This window comes from Triticum aestivum, chromosome 4B (assembly GCF_018294505.1).
Source record: "Triticum aestivum cultivar Chinese Spring chromosome 4B, IWGSC CS RefSeq v2.1, whole genome shotgun sequence".
Classification (NCBI taxonomy): domain Eukaryota; kingdom Viridiplantae; phylum Streptophyta; class Magnoliopsida; order Poales; family Poaceae; genus Triticum; species Triticum aestivum.
The window spans coordinates 154,063,161-154,069,416 of record NC_057804.1 but is presented as its reverse complement, the minus strand read 5'-3'; the positions used below and the strand labels follow the sequence as shown (position 1 = coordinate 154,069,416).

General features: G+C 41.6%; 1 long non-coding RNA gene across 2 annotated transcripts; it reads right to left on the bottom strand.

Annotated features, from left to right (window-relative positions):
* Positions 1–1,139: 1,139 nt before the first annotated feature.
* Positions 1,140–4,235, bottom strand: LOC123091580 (uncharacterized). Of its 2 annotated transcripts, XR_006443321.1 has the most exons (5): positions 3,951–4,235; positions 3,756–3,863; positions 2,998–3,146; positions 1,600–2,850; positions 1,140–1,516 (listed from the first exon to the last, which is right to left on the bottom strand). It is a non-coding gene; the product is annotated as an uncharacterized lncRNA (long non-coding RNA). The 2 variants fall into 2 exon arrangements; XR_006443320.1 differs by having other exon boundaries at positions 1,140–2,850.
* Positions 4,236–6,256: the final 2,021 nt, after the last annotated feature.

Below are 6,256 nucleotides of genomic sequence, written 5' to 3'. Positions count from 1 at the left end.
GCCTCTTGGATCTCTTGGCGAGCGCCCTGGGCCTCAACCCGGGCTTCTTTTCTGCTTTCCAGCGCTTTGGTGAGCTCAGAGGCTTGTTCCGAACTATTCTTCTCCAAGGACTCGCACTTGGCGATGGCGTCCTTGAGCTCCTGTTCGACCTCCCCCACCCGCGCTCATGTCTTCGGCGGGTGGTTTGCTCCATCTCTAACTCTTTGGCCACTTTTTCAGCGGCCGCCTTGCTCACCTCCGCCTAGGCTTGGGCGAGGGCGCTCTCGAGGGACTCGACCTCGGCTACGCCAACTATGAATATATTTCTAACATTTTAGTCAGTTTAAACCATTAACACACATATCACTTTCGGATATGTACTAGTGTCGCCTACCTTGGGTTCGTTAAACCGCTTGTTGATGCGGTCGAGTTCTAGCATATCAATTTGTTTTTTATCCTCTATCCGGATTGTTCTAATCAGGACAGAGTCTCAGGGGCTACTGTCTATATCCGGATTGTTCTTATATATATATATATATATATATATATATATATATATATATATATATATATATTATATATATATATATTATATATATATATATACTAGCAAAAAATGCTTGTGCATTGCAACGAGAAAATAGATTCATCGCCCATATTTAAGAGAATATTGTAGCACAAGCACCACACTTCAGAGACTTGATGGTACATCGTATGAATTCATGCATGATGGTTGATGCATACTCTTGCCAGTGCCACTTCAATGTTTGTGGCTAGCTTCAAGAGATAATTTGTCTGACATGTCCATCAATACATCTGAGCTCTATCTTTGACCTCTTGTTCCTTGGCTATAGATAACACTACAGTGGATCATTTGTTCCTTTCCTCACTTAACAAACAGATCAATATAATCTCATACAGGCCATTACCTTTTCCATGCACATAATCTGCCAAGGTCATTATTCTAGATTGTCCGGTAAAAGATAGTTGGTCATTATTCTAGATTGCCCTGTAAAAGAAAGTTGTTTTCTCAGGATTGAATTAAACCTATAAAACAGGATCCTTCTAATGTTGCTGCCCAAAAGCTTATGCTGGTTTTATATAATCGAGATATTTACCACCTTGCATTAGCTCAAAAACTCTGCCACATCAGAGCTCCAAATCGTGAAACTTAGACCACTTTCCTCTATCAAATTCATCAGTGTGTTGACAACTGCGTTTACATGTAATAGTCCTAGCAAACCCACCGCCTGTAGAACCTTGGTCCAGTATACAATCCTGCTGAAAAGAAGAATTTGTTGTCGGCACTTATCATAGAGCCTAAAGGTGCACCTGATCCGGTCAGCGTTTGAACTGAATAAAGAACCACTTTCTCCTCTAAACTTAATCTGCACATGCATCTCCTACCGGTGATGTTTACTCAGCTCTGTTTAATCCACACATAGGAATAGAATCCGCCATATGAATAGAATCCGCCATAGGAATAGAATCCTCACATGGTCCTCTTGCAACTCCTTGTGACGTTGTTCTTCCAAAGCTGTGTCAAATCTAAGCCAAAACTCAACCAAAGCATGTTTGTAACCAATAATACGTGAGAAAAAAGAATTGACACTCTCTGACCTTGAAGTAGTCCGCATAAGCCCTGACAAAGCTATTTCTTTGAAATAAGCTGGTATCCATGATTCTCGAAGGCTGAACCTTTTACTGAACCATTCATCATCTTCCAACCCATACTCTGACATAATTTCTTTCCATTGTTCCTCAAATTCAGTAGGAGTTTCAGAAGACCACACGCACCGACCTAATCGTTCATGGAAATCCTCATCCGTCTTCAAATCAGGGCCAACCTTTTGAGGGATCTTATTCATAATATGCCACATGCATAGCCTATGTGCGGCTGCTGGGAAAACTTCCCTTATTGCATTGTCCATGCTACTACATTCGTCAGTTATTATAAACTTAGGTGCAGCCCCTCCCATAGCTTTCAAGAATGTGCGAAACAACCACTTGTAAGAATCTGCCTTCTCATCGTGTAACATTGCAGCACCAAAACAAACACTTGCCTTATGGTGATTGATTCCAGTAAAGGGGGTGAAAATCATGTTATATTGATTGGTGCAATACGTGGAGTCAAAGGACACAAGCTCTCCAAATAGAGCATAATTTTTCCTACATGTGGCATCCGCCCAGAACACATGTACCAGTCTGCCCTTATCATCAAGAACATAGTCAAAATAAAATCCTGAATTTGCAAGATGTTTTCTAGCAAGCTGGTCAACAAACATTTGAGCATCGGATGACTTGATGAGGCACCTAAGGTTTCGGTGGTGATTTTGCAAGTCTCTCTTTGTACAGCCAACATTCTCAAAAAAAAAACAAGTCTACACGAAGGAACCTATATGCTAGGGATGTGCCAATGCTAGCTTTATGACAGTTCCATAATGTAGTTTTTGCTTGTTGGCTAACTTTCCTGTTTGATCTGATGAATTGTTTTTTACTAGGTGATACAAGTGTGTGTGTGTGCTCCTGTTCGAAAAGTGTCACAATGTACTTATTCTCGACCGTACGTTTGACTGCAAGTTTAGCTTCGCACCCACATCTAGTTATTTTCCTCTCATATCTCCTCTTACTACCAGTGCTAGCTACCAAAGTTTCCTTACCTTTCCGCTCTTCACGGAAACCTTCACGGTCACAGTAGAAACGCTTGTGAGTAATGACACCATTGACAATCTTTTGCTGCCCCACACGTACTGAAAAACCAACATGATGTGCATAAGCTTCATAGAACTCCTTGGCTGCGTTCAAATCAGCAAAAGTCATCCCAATGGCTGGTCTGATGGCATCATCACACTCTGGAGTACAAGATGAGCCCTACAATTTGAACGAAAAGCACAACGGATTTACTATGTTGGAACACAGGAAATTATAAAGATGTACTCTCTCTGTAAAGAGATATAAGATCGTTTTATAGATCACTAAAGTAGTGAGGGGGTACATATTAGTTAGGCAAGTACTTACACAGAAAGGTGCACTATAGGATTTCTGTGGTGTAGTAAACCCAATGTCCAGACTTGGCCTAGTGTGGACGGCTGATTCTGCGTCAGACTGGACATCACAAATAGCAAAAGAAGGAGCCTTGCTCACTTCACTTTGGCATTCCATAGTTACTGCACAAAACAAGATATATAGTTTGTAAGTGGAATCATAGGAGCCACCCAATACGTGTCTTCCAGAATAGCATAAAATAAAATAAATGGTACAAGGAACATTCAAGTGCTAGCATTACCTAATCTCAGCTCACTTTACCAATCAATTGCAATAGAAACTTACATCATCTAGTTCACTGTCAGCAACACTAGTAGCAGTGGGACACACACACATCTATAGTACCATCTACAGCCCGTGGATGTACTACTGGTTTCCAGAACCATTAGCATAGCATTAGTGTGTGAAAAATTCACCTGGCTATAGCTGGTCATGACAGGCACTAGCAGACGGGCTGTGAGTGCCCACATCGGCTAGGCTGATTCAGTTTACATACTTATCATCATCTAAATTCCATCTAGACAGTAGTAGTAGCAGTTTATACAGATATCAATTTTCATTAGGCTACTGTCACACGCAGCATACACGCCAGGCAGCGACACACGTATAGTCATAGATGTATATAACACTGAATTAGGAGCAAGTAAATTATATCTCGCCGTTTTCTTCAAGACAGAAATCTGGACAGTAAACTCTAGGAAAATAAGCAGTTGCTGGCAAGATGCCACTACCTCGTCCTCTCTCCTACTTCCTTTTTAGATGTGCTGAACTTGGAGGAGACAACCCAATGAGTCACGAGCTACTCGCCTCCTTTGTTTGCTTTGCAAATCTAGCCCAATCTAGAGAAGAGGAGACCACTAGATGAGCCATTGGGACAAAGGAGAATGGGGCAAAGCAGAAATTATGAAGGGTACAAATCCTCATACCTAGGGGCCCAAATCCAGTTGGGGACTGAGCACGGCTGGCCGGACAATCGCCGGAGAGGTAACAGCCGCGCCGCTCGCTGGCCGCCGGCCCAGCACGGAACGCTCGAAACAGGGCTGCCACTTAGCGGGACAATCACCAGAGAGGAATCACCGGAGCCGCCCGCCGCCCGTCGCTCGGCGCCCGACGCTCGCCGTCCAGCGCCGAACGAGAGGGTCTGACTGACTCGTCTCCTAACCCTAGCTTCTCACGGTAGGATGGGGATTTGCATACTGCTACGGGGAAAGGTACAGAAGGGCTCAGGTTCTGTACGGAGGAGCAGAATTCTTGCGGGGGTTTAATTTGCAATTTGTACATCCTTCCATCTCGCAGCACACATTTTCTATCCAACGGCACAAGGCCAAGTTTCCATGTTTTCGCTGAATGTACGGTTTCCACCAGATATGTACTCGAGGTTGAGATGGGATCGGGAGGGTGCGGGAATTGAATTCTTACAGATGTAGGAGGGTTTCTAGAAAAACGAAATGTTTTTTCAGATTCACTAAAATAGGGACGGCAGGTTTAATTCCTAAAAACTATAGGGGCCTTTCTGTAAAACGGACGCGACGGTGAACCCAGAGACTCGGTCCGTGCTTTATTATTACTAGCAAAAATGCCCGTGCGTTGCAACGGGGAAATAGTTTATATCATAGCCCGCTATAGCCTTTTTAGCAGGATGTCGCTAAATGGTCGTCTTCAGAAATAGCCCGCTATAGTCCGCTTTAGCCTGCTATATAGCTCCGCTATAGCTGATTTTGAGGACCACCGCTATTTTCCATAGCCCGCTATTTAAAACATTGGCTTATATTTAAGTTTATTTATAACAATATATGCAAAAATACATTCATTGTTCATGCAAATTTTATTCAATTTTTTTCAAGATCCAAAATTATCAAAATAGGACATGCTAATCTCATAGAATATTTCTTTACCTGCATCAACATACTTTCCCCCATGAAAGAAAATAAATTTAGGAACTTCTCCTTAAAAGAAATTAGGAACTCAATAAAGTTTAGCCAATACTACTCACAAAATTCCGAGAGAAAAGTATTGCACAAAGATCCTTAATACTTTGGGTAATATAACATAGAAAAGCAAGAGTTCATGTTGGACACACCAGGGACTTTGAGTCCGACTCCTCGATGACACGTCCAATGCTAATTACAATGTGTTATACAATTAATTCACAGTGATCAATACAAACAAATAAGTTATATTGGATCCTTTCATTATTAGAAAAAAAGAGCCCAACATGTTTTCACAAAGACCAACAAACATGCTCGTAAGTAGTAATCTCAAGGATACTTTTATAATATTACGTTGAGAAAACTTCACAAAATGAACATTGTTAGCTGGTTAATTTGATTCTTAACGACACATATCTTGGTTCATTTTTTGTTTTGAGAGGTTTCTTGGTAAGTTTTAATATTAGAATAAACAGAAAGCTCACATGAACCTACCATATAAGCCTAGGATCCATAAGCAATGTAAATAGAATTGCAAGATAGCAACAATATTTTTTCACAAAAAAGATAGCAACAATATTTAGTGCAAATTCGTGAATGTAATTAAGATTACTATATTTAGCTGGTTCATATGATTGTCTGCAACACTAAATGCATGCACACTATATAATATGATGTCCAGGACACAAAAAATAATGACATTAGGATACTGATTTCACATACAAAAAGTTGAAAGGAAAATATATTACTTCACACTGTCGGTATATACTGCAGGAAAGCATCAGGCATCTTACCGCTTGCAACCTGTTGTATACATATTCATAAACTCATGCCATGGAATAGGATGGAGTCGCCTGCCATGCAAGGAGTCATGCGCCATCAAAATCAGTAAATTCAAGAGAAGCACTACCTATAACAAAAGCACACACAGATAATAATCAAACTCTTAGGCTGGTTCAGCACGTACATTGACTAAACATGGATGATGCACTGGAACTTGGTGAGTAGTGACACAGAGGTTGTTGCTATTGGCGAGTAGGTGTAGTCAAGAAGCGATGGCTCTTCAAAAAACTAATCAATGTAAGTAGTGCTTCAGTAAACCTTGGACCTGTAGGCAGTAGTGCTGCTTCGGCGACAGCTGAACTCGAAATGTGCCTGCAATTCCTCCACCCAGCAACCTGCCCGACAATGGGAACGACTCTGGTCCGCTTCAAACTAATGGAGCCAGGTGCCACCTCCTCCGTTCTATCCACAACCGTGAGAAAGATTTGTTAGCTAGTTCACTTTGAGTTCACTTTGGTGTG